Source organism: Pseudophryne corroboree, chromosome 6 (genome assembly GCF_028390025.1).
Source record: "Pseudophryne corroboree isolate aPseCor3 chromosome 6, aPseCor3.hap2, whole genome shotgun sequence".
NCBI lineage: Eukaryota > Metazoa > Chordata > Amphibia > Anura > Myobatrachidae > Pseudophryne > Pseudophryne corroboree.
Window position 1 is genome coordinate 179,502,782 of NC_086449.1, and position 19,287 is coordinate 179,522,068.

A 19,287-nucleotide genomic window follows, 5' to 3' on the forward strand; every position below is an offset into this window, starting at 1 on the left:
GGACTGTGGTCCGGGGGGCCTGTTGGCGAAATTAGATGTTGAATCGGCTTTTCGGCTCCTTCCCCTGCACCCGGATTCCCTGCGGTTCCTGGGTTTCAAATTGGGGGCCGAGTTTTACGTGGATCGGTGTCTCCCCATGGGCTGTTCAGTCTCCTGCACCTATTTTGAAAGATTTAGCACTTTTTTGCATTGGTGCGTCCAGGTCGCCTCCGGGCAACCCGGGGTGGCCCACTACCTGGACGATTTTCTCTTTATGGGCCCAGGGGGAAGTTCGGTCTGTGGCGATATTCTGTCGGTTGCCAGGTCCTTGTTCGAAAGTTTGGGGGTTCCCGTCGCGCAGGACAAGTGTGAGGGCCCTGTAGTTGCCTTAGCTATTTGGGAATTGAAATAGACACGGTGGCGGGTTGCTGTCGCCTCCTCGAGGATAAAGTGCGTAAGCTGTTGGGTTTAATTCACGATTGTTTGGGCAAGCACAGGGTTCGGCTTAAGCAGGTACAGTCTTTGCTGGGTTCCTTCAACTTTGCGTGCCGGAGTATCCCCATGAGTAGGGTTTTCTGCCGCAAACGTGAACGGGCCATGGCGGGGACGGTCCGGCAGCATCACACCATGTACCTCTCCCGTGAGATCAGGGATGATTTGCGGATTTGGGTTTCTTTCCTGGTGTCCTTCAACAGGGAGGTTTTGTGGCCTCCCCTCCAACAGTTGGCTCCAGTTGTTCACTGATGCCTCGGGCAGTCAGGGCTTTGGGGCATTGTTTGCCGGGTCGTGGTGTGCTGCTGCTTAGCCGTCCTCTTGGGTGGCACAGGGTTTCGCCAAGAACCTCCTTTTGCTGGAGTTGTTCCCGATCATAGTTGCCCTGGAGTTGTGGGCCTGCCAGTTCTCGAATCGGGACATCTCGTTCCGTTGCGTCAACTTGGGAGTGGTGCACGCTATCAATAATCAGCGTTCTTCCTCTCCACAGACTTTGCGGCTTTTGCGACATCTGGTGCTAGTTTGCTTGCGGCGCAATATTAATTTCAGGGCCCGTCACGTTCCCGTTCTCGACAACGGAATTACGGATGCGTTGTCTCGGTACCAGTTTGATAAATTTCAGGCGTTGGTTCCGGGAGCGGCGGTGGAGGGTTTACCGTGCCCGCCTTCTGTCTGGCAGATTGTCGAGTCGGGTTAGCTGCTCTGGCCAGGTGTGCGTTGGCTCCTTCCACGCTCAGGGCATATGATGCGGCCTGGCGTGATTGGTCGGCCTTTCAAAGTGGGTACAGTGTGGCAGGTGAGTCCCCGGCTGACGTTTTGATGGCCTTTGTTTGGGAACATTATCAAGGGGGTAGGTCAAAAGCGGCCATGTCGTCTGCCCTTGCGGACATTTCCTTTCACTCTCGGCTCCACGGGAAGACGGACCCCACCAGGTCTTTTGTCCTTTCCAGAGCGCTTAAAGGATGGGCTAGGATGCGACCGGCGCCCGCGGACTCCCGTATACCCGTGACTTTGCAGCTTCTAAAGGAGTTGCTGCGAGTGCTGCCTCAAATTGTGACCTCGGAGTTCGAGGTGGCCCTATTTAGTTGTGCTTTTGCCCTAGCTTTCTTTGGGGCTTTCCGAGTGAGCGAGTTAGTGGCGTGCAGTAAGTCATCTCGTGAGTCCGGTATGCTTTACGAGAATGTGCGCCTGCAAGATGGCCTGTTGCTCTGTAGGATTGTGCGGTCCAAGAGAGATCAAACAGGTCGGGGTCGCTGGGTGTCCTTGGAGGCCCGGGAGTACGGAGGCCAATCCCGGGATCGGGATCGGCGGGATCCCGGGATTTAGGCCCAAAAACATCCGGGATTCAATCCCGGGATTGGAAGGTCCAATCCCGGGGATTGAGGGATCAGCGTTGAGTGTCCTCAGGACGCTCAATCGCGGCCCAGCTTCCTCCTCTCAGCTCCCCCTGCGCAGCATGACCTGTGCCTGTGAGGTCACGCTGCGCTGTCAGCATCCGCAGAGCAGGAAGTTACGGCAGTATTCACCCGCCGCCTCCACCCTGCTCCCCCTACACATACCCGCAGCCTCCTACTGGCTCCTCCTGCACTTACCCGCCGCCTCCTCCCGGCTTCCCTGCACTCCTCCACCGGCTCCCCTGCACTCCCCCGCCGCCTCCTCCTCACCAGCTACCTGGCTGTGCAGGTTTGTACTTTTTTTAATGTCTACGGGGCAGGTGGGGAGGGGCGGGGAGGGGCGTGGGGGATGGCCGGAAACAGTTGAAAGCCAATCCCAGGTATCCCGGGAATCCCGGGATTGACCATTTTTCAATCCCGATACCCGGGATTGAAAAAATGGCCCGGGATTGGCCTCCCTACCCGGGAGGATGCGAGTGTTTGCCCGCTGCGGATGGCGCAGGAGTATCTCCGTTGAGGCCTTCGTTTGGCGACCAGTTGCTAGTGCACGCGCACGCTGGCCCGCTGTCTAAGTTCCAATTTGCTGCAGTGTTTAAGAAATGTTTGGAGGCGCTAGGCTTGCGCAGGGCAGACTTCGGTACCCATTCCTTTCGGATTGGGGCGGCTACCCATGCCGCTGCTACGGGCTCCTCCCCGGCGGCTATTCGGGAGCTGGACCGTTGGAAGTCTGCCTCCTATAAGTCTCATGTTCGTTTTGATAAGATTTAGGTGCGCCTGTTGCGCTAACCCAAAAACTTGTTTACTCGTTGGTTTTTGAACGCTTACCGTTCAGGAATCGAGGGTGTGAAGTGAATTTTTAATTTTTCCTCCGAGGGGGCCTAATTTCAATTGGCTGTTCTCTTAAGGTCCACGGGAGGTTTTTGAGTTTTCTCCTTCACTTGGGTTATTTCTGTTTATTGCATTTATCTAAGTTTGGTGTTCAAATTTCTGATGTTAGGGTGTTTTTCTTTTTCAGCTGTCGTTGATTTTGGGGAGCAAGTGTGGCTGGTTGGCCATTCTTATATTTTTTGGGTGGCAAGGCATCCTATGGCACTTAGGGCGGCTGATGTTTTGGGGTCTAGAGAGTTGCGTTGGTTAGGTGTCAGGGGCATGCTTTGGGGTGATTTGTTGCATCTCCTTTTTCGCCGTGAGCGCCGCTGGGGTCGCCCCAGTTGTATTGTCCTGCATTTAGGTAGCAATGATTTGGGCCGAGTTAAAGGCATCGATTTAATTTTGTCCATTAAGGCGGATTTGGTGGCGATTCGTTGTCACTGGCCAGGAGTCCGTATTGTGTGGTTGAGATAGTTTAGCGTTTTCATTGGCGAGGTGCGGTGCGTTTCTCGGCTCTGGAGAAGGCTCGCAAGAAGGTGAATTCGGCGGTGTCTCTGTTTGTTAGGGCCATAGGTGGTGTAGCTGTCAGGCATCCTTTACTTGTGCTGAGTAATAGGCAGTTCTACAAGGAGGATGGGGTTCATCTTTCTCCAGGCGGAGTTCAGGTTTTCCCGGAGGATGTTTTTGGTCCTTTCCATTAGGGCTCTTTAGTTTGTTCTTATTTGCTTGTTCGGATGGCGGTGGCGGTTTTGTTAAACCTTTGTGGCGGGAAGTCGCTACCAACCAGCGGTCAAACAGGCATAAGTGGTCATTGTGGGGCACCCTCTTTAGAAGGACGGCAGGTGTGTCTTTCTCTTGCGGGTGGACATTTAGACGTTCCCCTGCGGGAACCGAGCGTTTGCCAGAGAAAAGAGTGGTGAGGCCAGCACAATGCGGGTTATGCAGGAAGGAGGCGGGGTTTTGGTAGTCCCCTCCTTGGTTTGTTGGATTTCATCTAAGTGACTGGAGCTGGTGTCTGGTAGCGACTTTTCCTTTGCCATCCTCCAATCTAAATTTAACTTTACAATCTAAATTAATTCCAATTTCAATTACAATTATAGTTTAAAGAGTTGGTCAGCGATCAATAAATATCGTCTGACCTTTAACTCCAGCTACCGTGTCCGTGTCTTTATTTCATTGTGTGTCGTTTTAATTTAGTGATAAGCTAGCTTAAGAAAGGTTTATGTTAGTCACAATAAAGTTATGGGCGCCTTAGATTAGCTGAAGGCTGCATAAGCCTGAGGCCATATAAGAGCCCAATTTTTTGTGACTGGTTGTTTTATGACTAAGCAGTTGCTAGGTAGATCATGGTTCCCGGTTGTTTTTTCCTATAGGATCATAGGGTTGTCCGTCAAGTTTTAAGGGGTTGGTCTCAGGATAATATATAAGGCATAGTGATGTGCCTCAGACTTCCTCTTGCCATTATTGTATGCCCTCCCGCCCTCCCTGATTATTTTTTATTTGTTCTGTCCTATACAGTTGGCTATTGACAGCCAGATTGGCGGGAAGTTGCTACCAACCAGCGGTCAAACAGGCATAAGTGGTCATTGTGGGGCACCCTCTTTAGAAGGACGGCAGGTGTGTCCTTCTCTTGCGGGTGGACATTTAGACGTTCCCCTGCGGGAACCGAACGTTTGCCAGAGAAAAGAGTGGTGAGGCCAGCACAATGCGGGTTATGCAGGAAGGAGGCGGGGTTTTGGTAGTCCCCTCCTTGGTTTGTTGGATTTCATCTAAGTGACTGGAGCTGGTGTCAGGTAGCGACTTTTCCTTTGCCATCCTCCAATCTAAATTTAACTTTACAATCTAAATTAATTACAATTACAATTACAACTATAGTTTAAAGAGTTGGTCAGCGATCAATAAATATCGTCTGACCTTTAACTCCAGCTACCGTGTCCGTATCTTTATTTCAGTGTGTGTCGTTTTAATTTAGTGATAAGCTAGCTTAAGAAAGGTTTATGTTAATCACAATAAAGTTATGGGCGCGCGCCTTATATGATTTAAATTGTACTTTTTTTTCTAAACACAGCCCAAAAGGGGCATCTCACTGTGGCTGAGGAGGAGGGAAATAGTGACATCTCCAGTGTGGGGCAGGAAATACCACCAGCCCAGCCCCACACTGGCAACCCCCACCAAAGCACTCGCCCGGAGATTCTGGCAGAGATCGTCAAGCATGGAGTAAGAAATACCTAATTCTATGAGCAGATAATCCAGGAAGTACGTGAGATGTCCTACAGGCTCACTGACCTGACCACCTGCGTGCGCCAAGGCATGTGCGACATCAGCTCCTCGGTCCAACAACTCAACAACAAAATAGGACAAGGCATACAGACCATCGCTGGCCTCCTTGAACACAGTCTCAGGGAGGCTCCAACACCTGGCCCATCCCATGCCCCTGCACAGGAAGAAGTTCCCACTGGGCAGGGCCCTTTAAGGTCAGTGCGCAGACCTACCACTGAGCAACATCCCCTTTAGGCTGGCATAAAAAAAGAACAAATAATTTCTCTCCAGATTTGGACACATTGGCCAGCGCCCATGTTGTTTATGCTCAAAAATGCTTTATCAATGGCTTGTGGGACCAGAATATCCATCTCCCTCCTGCTGAATGTTGTTTGGCATCTTTTCTTTTTGTTCCCAGCCTGTGATGCATTAGCCTGTGAACTTGTCCCACCTTCCTCTTCACATTGTGGTCTTGATAGTTGGGTTTGGGTATTGTGGCCAGAATCTCCTCAATTTGGCCAACATCTTCCTCAGCCAGGGTAATAAGACCAGTCTCTTGTTGTGTTTGATGGCCAGTAGATGGGGAGGTGTTCACTGCTGGGTACCTATTTTGAGCACAGGCAGGTGTTTGTTGCTGTGGCATGTTATGTTCTGTTTGAAAAAAAATATTTTGTTATTTACACAACATGATGCAAGATTATTTTGCATAGTAATATTATTTTTTACAAATACACTTTGGTGTCAAATTGTGCTTTTATTATTGTGGGTGTGAGTAAAGTGTTTTCTTGTAGCTAAATATACAAATTATTTGTTTTATGTTTGTGTCAAGTCCAAAAAAACATGGGAAGTTGCGTATAGAAATAAAAAATAAAAAATGTATCTTGCTCCGAACACAATATAAGACCAGTAATCTGTTTGGTTACTATGTGCAACATGCCTTCTTAAATAGAACTCACATCTGACCTACAGTAATTAAGCCATAGGAATGTATTAGCTAAAGCATGAGTTACTAACATGAAAGGTTAGTGTGCATTATGGTGGGAATGTTGTTAAATGAAACACACAACAAATGTAGGAATACGTGAAACGTCATGTACAGTATGTTGGATTTAAATAATAAATGTTTTAAAAATAATATAAAAAATAAGATTTTACTTACCGATAAATCTATTTCTCGTAGTCCGTAGTGGATGCTGGGGACTCCGTCAGGACCATGGGGAATAGCGGCTCCGCAGGAGACAGGGCACAAAAGTAAAAGCTTTAGGATCAGGTGGTGTGCACTGGCTCCTCCCCCTATGACCCTCCTCCAAGCCTCAGTTAGGATACTGTGCCCGGACGAGCGTACACAATAAGGAAGGATTTTGAATCCCGGGTAAGACTCCTACCAGCCACACCAATCACACTGTACAACCTGTGATCTGAACCCAGTTAACAGCATGATAACAGCGGAGCCTCTGAAAAGATATCTCACAACAATAATAACCCGATTTTTGTAACAATAACTATGTACAAGTATTGCAGACAATCCGCACTTGGGATGGGCGCCCAGCATCCACTACGGACTACGAGAAATAGATTTATCGGTAAGTAAAATCTTTTTTTCTCTGACGTCCTAGTGGATGCTGGGGACTCCGTCAGGACCATGGGGATTATACCAAAGCTCCCAAACGGGCGGGAGAGTGCGGATGACTCTGCAGCACCGAATGAGAGAACTCCAGGTCCTCTTTAGCCAGGGTATCAAATTTGTAGAATTTTACAAACGTGTTCTCCCCCGACCACGTAGCTGCTCGGCAGAGTTGTAATGCCGAGACCCCTCGGGCAGCCGCCCAGGATGAGCCCACCTTCCTTGTGGAATGGGCCTTGACAGATTTAGGCTGTGGCAGGCCTGCCACAGAATGTGCAAGTTGAAATGTGCTACAAATCCAACGAGCAATCGTCTGCTTAGAAGCAAGAGCACCCAGTTTGATGGGTGCATACAGGATAACAGCGAGTCAGTTTTCCTGACTCCAGCCGTCCTGGAAACCTATATTTTCAGGGCCCTGACAACATCTAGCAACTTGGAGTCCTCCAAGTCCCTAGTAGCCGCAGGTACCACAATAAGCTGGTTCAGGTGAAACACTGACACCACCTTAGGAAGAAACTGGGGACGAGTCCGCAGTTCTGCCCTGTCCGAATGGACAATCAGATATGGCTTTTGTGAGACAAAGCCGCCAATTCTGACACTCGCCTGGCCGAGGCCAGGGCCAACAGCATGGTCACTTTCCATGTGAGATATTTCAAATCCACAGATTTGAGCGGTTTAAAATGTGATTTGAGGAATCCCAGAACTACGATGAGATCCCACAGTGCCACTGGAGGCACAAAAAGGGGGTTGTATATGCAATACTCCCTTGACAAACTTCTGGACTTCAGGAACTGAAGCCAATTCTTTCTGGAAGAAAATTTACAGGGCCGAAATTTGAACCTTAATGGACCCCAATTTGAGGCCCATAGACACTCCTGTTTGCAGGAAATGCAGGAATCGACCGAGTTGAAATTTCTTCGTGGGGCCTTCCTGGCCTCACACCACGCAACATATTTTCGCCACATGTGGTGATAATGTTTTGCGGTCACCTCCTTCCTGGCTTTGACCAGGGTAGGAATGACCTCTTCCGGAATGCCTTTTTCCCTTAGGATCTGGCGTTCCACCGCCATGCCGTCAAACGCAGCCGCGGTAAGTCTTGGAACAGACCTGGTACTTGCTGAAGCAAGTCCCTTCTTAGCGGCAGAGGCCATGAGTCCTCTGTGAGCATTTCTTGAAGTTCCGGGTGCCACGTCCTTCTTGGCCAATCCGGAGCCACGAGTATAGTTCTTACTCCTCTACGTCTTATAATTCTCAGTACCTTGGTTATGAGAAGCAGAGGAGGGAACACATACACCGACTGGTACACCCACGGTGTTACCAGAACGTCCACAGATATTGCTTGAGGGTCTCTTGACCTGGCGCAATACCTGTCCAGTTTTTTGTTCAGGCGGGACGCCATCATGTCCACCTTTGGTCTTTCCCAACGGTTCACAATCATGTGGAATACTTCCCGATGAAGTCCCCACTCTCCCGGGTGGAGGTCGTGCCTGCTGAGGAAGTCTGCTTCCCAGTTGTCCACTCCCGGAATGAACACTGCTGACAGTGCTATCACATGATTTTTCGCCCAGCGAAGAATCCTTGCAGTTTCTGCCATTGCCCTCCTGCTTCTTGTGCCGCCCTGTCTGTTTACGTGGGCGACTGCCGTAATGTTGTCCCACTGGATCAATACCGGCTGACCTTGAAGCAGAGGTCTTGCTAAGCTTAGAACATTGTAAATTGCCCTTAGCTCCAGTATATTTATGTGGAGAGAAGTCTCCAGACTTGATCACACTCCCTGGAAATTTTTTCCCTGTGTGACTGCTCCCCAGCCTCTCAGGCTGGCATCCGTGGTCACCAGGACCCAGTCCTGAATGCCGAGTCTGCGGCCCTTTAGTAGATGAGCACTCTGCAGCCACCGCAGAAGAAACACCCTTGTCCTTGGAGACAGGGTTATCCGCTGATGCATCTGAAGATGCGATCCGGACCATTTTTCCAGCAGATCCCACTGAAAAGTTCTTGCGTGAAATCTACCGAATGGAATCGCTTCGTAAGAAGCCACCATTTTTCCCAGGACCCTTGTGCAATGATGCACTGACACTTTTCCTGGTTTTAGGAGGTTCCTGACTAGCTCGGATAACTCCCTGGCTTTCTTCTCCGGGAGAAACACCTTTTTCTGGACTGTGTCCAGAATCATCCCTAGGAACAGCAGACGTGTCGTCGGAAACAGCTGCGGTTTTGGAATATTTAGAATCCACCCGTGCTGTCGTAGAACTACTTGAGATAGTGCTACTCCGACCTCCAACTGTTCTCTGGACCTTGCCCCTATCAGGAGATCGTCCATTTTCTTTGAAGAAGAATCATCATTTCGGCCATTACCTTGGTAAGGACCCGGGGTGCCGTGGACAATCCAACCGGCAGCGTCTGAAACTGATAGTGACAGTTCTGTACCACGAACCTGAGGTACCCTTGGTGAGAAGGGCAAATTGGGACATGGAGGTAAGCATCCCTGATGTCCCGGGACACCATATAGTCCCCTTCTTCCTGGTTCGCTATCACTGCTCTGAGTGACTCCATCTTGATTTGAACCTTTGTATGTAAGTGTTCAACTATTTCAGATTTAGAATAGGTCTCACCGAGCCGTCTGGCTTCAGTACCACAATATAGTGTGGAATAATACCCCTTTCCTTGTTGTAGGAGGGGTACTTTGATTATCACCTGCTGGGAATACAGCTTGTGAATTGTTTCCACTACTGCCTCCCTGTCGGAGGGAGACGTTGGTAAAGCAGACTTCAGGAACCTGCGAGGGGGAGACGTCTCGAATTTCCAATCTGTACCCCTGGGATACTACTTGTAGGATCCAGGGGTCCACTTGCGAGTGAGCCCACTGCGTGCTGAAACTCTTGAGACGACCCCCCCCACCGCACCTGAGTCCGCTTGTACGGCCCCAGCGTCATGCTGAGGACTTGGCAGAAGCGGTGGAGGGCTTCTGTTTCTGGGAATGGGCTGCCTGCTGCAGTCTTCTTCCCTTTCCTCTATCCCATGGCAGATATGACTGTCCTTTTGCCCGCTTGCCCTTATGGGGACGAAAGGACTGAGGCTGAAAAGACGTTGTCTTTTTTCTCCTTTATACGGCAATACTTCCATGTGCCGTTTGGAATCTGCATCACCTGACCACTGTCGTGTCCATAAACAACTTCTGGCAGATATGGACATCGCACTTACTCTTGATGCCAGAGTGCAAATATCCCTCTGTGCATCTCGCATATATAGAAATGCATCCTTTAAATGCTCTATAGTCAATAAAATACTGTCCCTGTCAAGGGTATCAATATTTTCAGTCAGGGAAACCGACCAAGCCACCCCAGCGCTGCACATCCAGGCTGAGGCGATCGCTGGTCGCAGTATAACACCAGTATGTGTGTATATACTTTTTAGGATATTTTCCAGCCTCCTATCAGCTGGCTCCTTGAGGGCGGCCCTATCTGGAGACGGTACCGCCACTTGTTTTGATAAGCGTGTGAGCGCCTTATCCACCCTAAGGGGTGTTTCCCAACGCGCCCAAACTTCTGGCGGGAAAGGGTATACCGCCAATAATTTTCTATCGGGGGAAACCCACGCATCATCACACACTTCATTTAATTTATCTGATTCAGGAAAAACTACAGGTAGTTTTTTCACACTCCACATAATACCCTTTTTTGTGGTACTTGTAGTATCAGAAATATGTAACACCTCCTTCATTGCCCTTAACAAGTAACGTGTGGCCCTAAAGGAAAATACGTTTGTTTCTTCACCGTCGACACTGGAGTCAGTGTCCGTGTCTGTGTCTGTGTCGACCGACTGAGGTAAAAGGACGTTTTAACGCCCCTGACGGTGTTTGAGACGCCTGGACAGGTACTAATTGGTTTGCCGGCCGTCTCATGTCGTCAACCGACCTTGCAGCGTGTTGACATTATCACGTAATTCCTTAAATAAGCCATCCATTCCGGTGTCGACTCCCTAGAGAGTGACATCACCATTACAGGCAATTGCTCCGCCTCCTCACCAACATCGTCCTCATACATGTCGACACACACGTACCGACACACAGCACACACACAGGGAATGCTCTGATAGAGGACAGGACCCCACTAGCCCTTTGGGGAGACAGAGGGAGAGTTTGCCAGCACACACCAAAAACGCTATAATTATACAGGGACAACCTTTATATAAGTGTTTTTCCCTTATAGCATTTTAATATATATAGTCATATCGCCAAATAAGTGCCCCCCCTCTCTGTTTTAACCCTGTTTCTGTAGTGCAGTGCAGGGGAGAGCCTGGGAGCCTTCCCACCAGCATTTCTGTGAGGGAAAATGGCGCTGTGTGCTGAGGAGAATAGGCCCCGCCCCCTTTTCGGCGGGCTTCTTCTCCCGTTTTTCTGAGACCTGGCAGGGGTTAAATACATCCATATAGCCCCCAGGGGCTATATGTGATGTATTTTTAGCCAGAATAAGGTACTATCATTGCTGCCCAGGGCGCCCCCCCCAGCGCCCTGCACCCTCAGTGACCGCTGCTATGAAGTGTGCTGACAACAATGGCGCACAGCTGCAGTGCTGTGCGCTACCTTATGAAGACTGAAAAGTCTTCTGCCGCCGGTTTCTGGACCTCTTCACTTTTCGGCATCTGCAAGGGGGTCGGCGGCGCGGCTCCGGGACGAACCCCAGGGTGAGACCTGTGTTCCGACTCCCTCTGGAGCTAATGGTGTCCAGTAGCCTAAGAAGCCAATCCATCCTGCACGCAGGTGAGTTCACTTCTCTCCCCTAAGTCCCTCGATGCAGTGAGCCTGTTGCCAGCAGGACTCACTGAAAATAAAAAACCTAACAAAACTTTTACTCTAAGCAGCTCTTTAGGAGAGCCACCTAGATTGCACCCTTCTCGGCCGGGCACAAAAATCTAACTGAGGCTTGGAGGAGGGTCATAGGGGGAGGAGCCAGTGCACACCACCTGATCCTAAAGCTTTTACTTTTGTGCCCTGTCTCCTGCGGAGCCGCTATTCCCCATGGTCCTGACGGAGTCCCCAGCATCCACTAGGACGTCAGAGAAAATATAAATTCTAAATTATACACAAACAAGAGATGTTGGACATGTGCAATACACATGTAATTGCTAATAATAAACATGTGTGCTGGTTTTGAGTGACATATTTCTGAAAAGTTTGGAATGACTGTCAGAACTAAGAAGCAGGGGCCATTACAACAGCGACTGTAGATGCAGTCACTGGTTGTGACACGCCCGTGTTAAATAAGCCACCCCCACCGCTACCTCCAAGAAATTAACACTGACTAGCAATCACTTTGCATCCAAAACCTCACTGCGACCAGCATCGGTAATCAATGGCCACTCGTACACAGTGCTACTCATACTGTATGCATGCGCAGTACATAAAATCACTCAAGTCCACAAATATCTGCATTGCATCCACGTCTGAATCAGGCCAATGGGCCACAAGAGAGAGTTTATTCTAACAGAATGGTGCTATTAAAAAGTTTATAAATAAATACATGAACACTCTAGAGCAGTGTTGGGCAACAGGACCATATGTGTTTGTCTTAGTCTTCAATTGTAGCCCCCAGCTCTTTTATCCTTAGTTGGGAGGAAGGCTTTGTAGTGAAAACTACTACGTAGGTGTCCTGGAACAGCAATTCAGGGGAAGATAAACTGAGACATATTGGATTGGGGAACTGTTAGTAAAGTAAAACCATGGGCCCCTTGTTATATGAAAGGACAGATACATTATGACTTTTTTTTCAGAATTTGGTCATCCATCCACTTCAGTAATATACAAAATCATGTAAAAGAGAGAAGCCATAGTTGACAGATCTTGGCATTTCCAGAGAAACATTTGGTTTGTTATAGCTTTCATCATTTGTTCAAAATGCATGTGTTAGGACTGTTAATGTTTCCTTACAGTAAGATTGCCTGCCACCAGATGTCACCAGGCCTCTGGTTATATGAGCTGCAGTTCTGGAAAGTTCCTGAGATGCTGTTCTTCCTATTCTGTTCTATGGTCCACTGTCAGGTACTTTACTACTAATCACCACTATGGTTTGTACCTGATGCCTGCCTATTTAAGTCTGCCTGGTCCCAGTAGTCTCTGCAAGATTTCTAGAATGCTGTTTCTGTTTCTGTGTATATATGTTTTGCTTTAATACCCCTGCAATTATTATTATTATTATTATTATTATTATTATTATTATTATTATTATTATTATCCTTTATTTATATGGAGCCACAAGGGATCCGCAGTGGCCATTACACAGTACATAATCAAATGAGCAAACAAGAAAACAGCACTTACAGTTCAAGACAATATAGGATAGGTATGGAAAACCCGGGGTTAGGTGCCATCAAAGGGAGTATGGAGTATAAGATAGTGTAAGTAAGAAAAGGAAAGGCACATGAGGAAAGAAGGCCCTGCTCTTGCCAGCTTACAATCAAAAAGTTGAAAGGCTGACCTTCAATATTGCTGGATTCCTGTTCCTGTGTACTCCAATGTTTCTGCACTTCAATTTGCTATGAATTCCTGTATATTTGTGTCTGCCTGATACCTGAAGAACTTCTGACCATTAACCAGGTTATTATCGGTTGTTTATGTGCACATTCTGCACTTCAGTGTTTCTGTATCACCAAGGTTTCCTACATTACTAAGTATGTCAGAATTTCTAAAATGAACTACGGATTTCTATACAAACCTGGGATTGCCTGCTATTTTCTGCTATTTTAATAGAATAAATAAATATCACTACAGTATGTGCATTTGGCCATAATCTGTGACATTGAGTGCAACCATACCATGTGGTACATGACAGCCTGCTGATATGTTATTACAAGTGTCTCTTTCTTTTGCTCTAGACATAATACAGGTTGAGTATCCCATATCCAAATATTCCGAAATACGGAATATTCCGAAATACGGAATTTTTTGAGTGAGCGTGAGATAGTGAAAGCTTTGTTTTCTGATGGCTCAATGTACACAAACTTTGTTTAATACACAAAGTTATTAAAAAATATTGTATTAAATGACCTTCAGGCTGTGTGTATAAGGTGTATATGAAACATAAATGAATTGTGTGAATGTAGACACACTTTGTTTAATGCACAAAGTTATTAAAAATATTGGCTAAAATTACCTTCAGGCTATGTGTATAAGGTGTATATGAAACATAAATGCATTCTGTGCTTAGATTTAGGTCCCATCACCATGATATCTCATTATGGTATGCAATTATTCTAAAATACGGAAAAATCCGATATCCAAAATACCTCTGGTCCCAAGCATTTTGGATAAGGGAGACTCAACCTGTATATGGCCTGTATCTTGCCATAGACTTGCTGATTAAACATGGCTGGTGGAAGACATATTTGCCAGCATGCATGATGCTGATACTAGCATGAGGTTCATGTCCACTTGCTTATTAGGGGCCTGGTTCTGAATTGGTCATAAAAGGAAATGCAGAAGGATTTTGTGGAAGTTTGCATTCTGCACATTCACCATAAAAAGAAATCGGAGATTGTGCATGTGCTGGACCTGCTCATTTTACCAACGACTCTGCAACAGCCCCAGTGTGTGTCATCTGGATTCCCAAAATGTTTAGAGTGGGCAGCACGGATGGTGTATTGGTTAGCATTACTGCCTCACAGTACTGAGATCATGGGTTCAATTCCCTCCATGGCCCTAACTGTGTGGAGTTTGTATATTGACCCCGGGTTTCCTCCCACACTCCAAAAATGTACTGGTAGGTTATTTGGCAACCAACCCTAGTGTGTGTGTGAATGTAGTAGGGAACAGCTATACTGGGGCAGGGACTGAAGTAAATACAGTAGTCAAATATTCTCTGTAAAGGGCTGCGGAATATGTGTGTGCAATATAAAATAAGAATTTACTCACCGGTAATTCTATTTCTCGTAGTCCGTAGTGGATGCTGGGGACTCCGTAAGGACCATGGGGAATAGACAGGCTCCGCAGGAGACTGGGCACTCTAAAGAAAGATTCCGTACTATCTGGTGTGCACTGGCTCCTCCCTCTATGCCCCTCCTCCAGACCTCAGTTAAGGAAACTGTGCCCGGAAGAGCTGACATTACAAGGAAAGGATTTTGGAATCCAGGGTAAGACTCATACCAGCCACACCAATCACACTGTACAACTTGTGATAAACTTACCCAGTTAACAGTATGAACAACAACTAAGCATCACTCAACCGATGCTACATAACCATAACCCTTTGTTAAGCAATAACTATATACACGTATTGCAGAAAGTCCACACTTGGGACGGGCGCCCAGCATCCACTACGGACTACGAGAAATAGAATTACCGGTGAGTAAATTCTTATTTTCTCTAACGTCCTAGTGGATGCTGGGGACTCCGTAAGGACCATGGGGATTATACCAAAGCTCCCAAATGGGCAGGAGAGTGCGGAAGACTCTGCAGCACCGAATGGGCAAACACAAGGTCCTCCTCAGCCAGGGTATCAAACCTGTAGAATTTTGCAAAAGTGTTTGAACCCGACCAAGTAGTAGCTCGGCAAAGCTGTAATGCCGAGACCCCTCGGGCAGCCACCCAAGAAGAGCCCACTTTCCTTGTGGAATGGGCTTTCACTGATTTCGGCTGCAGCAATCCCGCCGCAGAATGAGCCTGCTGAATCGTGTTACAGATCCATCGAGCAATAGTTTGCTTTGAAGCAGGAGCACCCAGCTTGTTGGATGCATACAGGATAAACAGCGAGTCAGTCTTCCTGACTCCAGCCGTTCTAATTACATAAATCTTCAAAGCCCGGACTACGTCCAGCAACTTGGAGTCCTCCAAGTCACGAGTAGCCGCAGGCACCACAATAGGTTGGTTCAAATGAAAAGATGACACCACCTTTGGCAGAAACTGTGGACAAGTCCGCAATTCTGCCCTGTCCATATGGAAAACCAGATAGGGGCTTTTACATGACAAAGCCGCCAATTCTGACACACGCCTAGCTGAAGCTAAAGCCAACAGCATGACCACTTTCCACGTGAGATACTTTAGCTCCACGGTCTTAAGTGGCTCAAACCAGTGGGATTTCAGGAAATCCAACACCACGTTAAGATCCCATGGTGCCACTGGTGGCACAAAAGGGGGCTGAATATGCAGCACTCCCTTAACAAACGTCTGAACCTCAGGCAGTGAAGCCAGTTCTTTTTGAAAGAAGATGGATAGGGCCGAAATCTGGACCTTTATGGACCCTAATTTTAGGCCCATAGTCACACCTGACTGTAGGAAGTGCAGGAATCGACCCAGCTGGAATTCCTCTGTAGGGGCCTTCCTGGCCTCACACCAAGCAACATATTTTCGCCATATACTGTGATAATGCTTTGCTGTCACGTCCTTCCTAGCCTTCATCAGCGTAGGAATAACTTCATCCGGAATGCCCTTTTCTGCTAGGATACGGCGTTCAACCGCCATGCCGTCAAACGCAGCCGCGGTAAGTCTTGGAACAGACAGGGCCCCTGTTGCAACAGGTCCTGTCTGAGAGGCAGAGGCCATGGTTCCTCTGTGAGCATTTCTTGCAGTTCCGGGTACCAAGTCCTTCTTGGCCAGTCCGGAACAATGAGTATTGTTTTCACTCTTCTTTTCCTTACGATTCTCAGTACCTTGGGTATGAGAGGAAGAGGAGGAAACACATAGACCAACTGGAACACCCACGGTGTTACCAGTGCGTCCACAGCTATCGCCTGAGGGTCCCTTGACCTGGCGCAATACCTTTTTAGCTTTTTGTTGAGGCGGGACGCCATCATGTCCACCTGTGGCAGTTCCCACCGACTTGCAATCTGCATGAAGACTTCTTGATGAAGTCCCCACTCTCCCGGGTGGAGGTCGTGCCTGCTGAGGAAGTCTGCTTCCCAGTTGTCCACTCCCGGAATGAACACTGCTGACAGTGCTTGCACATGATTCTCCGCCCAACAAAGAATCCTGTTGGCTTCCGCCATCGCCACTCTGCTTCTTGTGCCGCCCTGGCGGTTTACATGAGCCACTGCGGTGATGTTGTCTGACTGAATCAGCACCGGTTGGTTGCGAAGCAGAGGCAACGCTTGACTCAGGGCGTTGTATATGGCCCTTAGTTCCAGGATATTTATGTGCAGACAAGCCTCCTGACTTGACCACAACCCTTGGAAGTTTCTTCCCTGAGTGACTGCCCCCCCATCCTCGGAGGCTTACATCCGTGGTCACCAGGACCCAGTCCTGTATGCCGAACCAGCGGCCCTCGGGAAGGTGAGCACTCTGCAGCCACCACAGAAGAGACACCCTGGCCCTGGGGGACAGGGTGATCAGCCGATATATCTGAAGATGCGATCCGGACCACTTGCGATTTTGGGATATTCAGAATCCAGCCGTGCTGTTGCAACACTTCCTGAGAGTGTGCTACGCTGATCAGCAACTGCTCTCTGGACCTCGCCTTTATGAGGAGATCGTCCAAGTATGGGATAATTGTGACTCCTTGCTTTCTCAGGAGCGCCATCATTTAAGCCATTACCTTGGTAAATATTCTCGGTGCCGTGGAGAGCCCAAACGGCAACGTCTGGAATTGGTAATGACAGTCCTGTACCACAAATCTGAGGTACTCCTGATGAGGCGGATAAATGGGGACATGCAAGTAAGCGTCCCTGATGTCCAGAGACACCATAAAATCCCCCTCTTCCAGGCTTGCAATGACCGCCCTGAGCGATTCCATTTTGAACTTGAATTTCTTCAGATAAATGTTCAGGGATTTTAAATTCAAGATGGGTCTGACCGAACAGTCCGGTGTCGGTACTACAAACATAGTGGAATAGTAACCCCTTCCCTGTTGAAGGAGAGGAACCTTTACAACCACCTGCTGGAGGTATAACTTGTGAATTGCTGCCAGCACTACCTCCCTTTCCATGGGGGAAACTGGCAAGGCCGATTTTAGGTAACGGTGAGGGGGCGTCACCTCGAATTCCAGTTTGTATCCCTGAGACACAACTTGTATAGCCCAAGGATCCACCCGTAAGCGAACCCACTGGTGGCTGAAATGTCGGAGACGCGCCCCCACGGCTCCTGGCTCCACCTGTGGAGCCCCAGCGTCATGCGGTGGATTTAGTGGAAGCCGGGGAGGAGTTTTGTTCCTGGGAACTAGCTGCGTGGTGCAGCCTCTTTCCTCTACCCCTGCCTCTGGCAAGAAAGGATGCACCTCTGACTTTCTTGCTCTTTTGCGAACGAAAGGACTGCATTTGGTAATACGGTGCTTTCTTTGGCTGTGGTGGGACATAAGGCAAGAAATTTGACTTCCCAGCCGTAGCTGTGGAAACTAGGTCTGAGAGACCGTCCCCAAACAATTCCTCACCCTTATAAGGTAAAACCTCCATGTGTTTTTTAGAGTCGGTATCCCCTGTCCATTGCCGAGTCCATAAGACCCTTCTGGCAGAAATGGACATTGCGTTTACTCTAGAGCCCAGCAGGCAAATGTCCCTCTGGGCATCCCGCATATATAGGACCGCGTCCTTGATATGTGCCAGGGTTATTAGAACAGAGTCCCTGTCCAGGGTATCTAACTCCTCAGACAGAGTATCCGTCCATGTTACTACCGCACTACACATCCAGGCCGAAGCAATTGCTGGCCTCAGCAGCGTACCAGAATGTGTGTAAACAGACTTCAGGATAGCTTCCTGCTTTCTATCCGCAGGATCCTTTAGGGCGGCCGTATCCTGAGACGGCAGGGCCACCTTCTTAGATGAGCATGTCAACGCCTTGTCTACCCTGGGGGAGGATTCCCAGCGTAACCTGTCCGTTGGCGGGAAAGGATACGCCATCAGCAATCTCTTGGAAATTACTACGTTCCTATCAGGGGAATCCCACGCTTTTTCACATAATTCATTCAATTCATGTGACGGGGGAAAAGCCACTTCTTGCTTTTTCTCCCCATACATAAAAATCCTCTTGTCAGGGACAGGATTTTCCTCAGAAATGTGTAACACATCCTTCATTGCCACAATCATGTAGCGGATGGCTTTAGTCATTTTAGGCTGCAACTTTGCATCATCGTCATCGACACTGGAATCAGATTCCGTGTCGACGTCTGTGTCAACTAACTGGGATATTGGGCGCTTTTAAGACCCTGACGGCCTCTGCGCTGTGGGAGCAGGCATGGGTTGAGACCCCGACTGTCCCAAGGCTACAGCTTTATCCAATCTGTTATGTAAGGAGCTTACATTATCATTTAACACCTTCCACATATCCATCCAATCAGGTGTCGGCCCCGTCGGGGGTGACACCACATCTATTTGCACTTGTTCTGCCTCCACGTATCCTTCCTCAAACATGTCGACACAGGCGTACCGACACACCGCACACATACAGGGAACGCTCTGACTGAGGACAGGACCCCACAAAGGCTTTTGGGGAGACAGAGAGAGTATGCCAGCACACACCCCAGCGCTATATAACCCAGGGATTACACTGCACCTTAGTGTTTACCCAGTAGCTGCTGTTTTTATATATATATATATATATATATATATATATATCTCTCTGCGCCTAAATTTATGTGCCCCCCCTCTCTTTTTTACCCTCTATTGCACCTGTATACTGCAGGGGAGAGCTTGGGGAGCGTCCTTCCAGCAGAGCTGTGAAGAGAAAATGGCGCTGGTGTGCTGAGGAAGAAG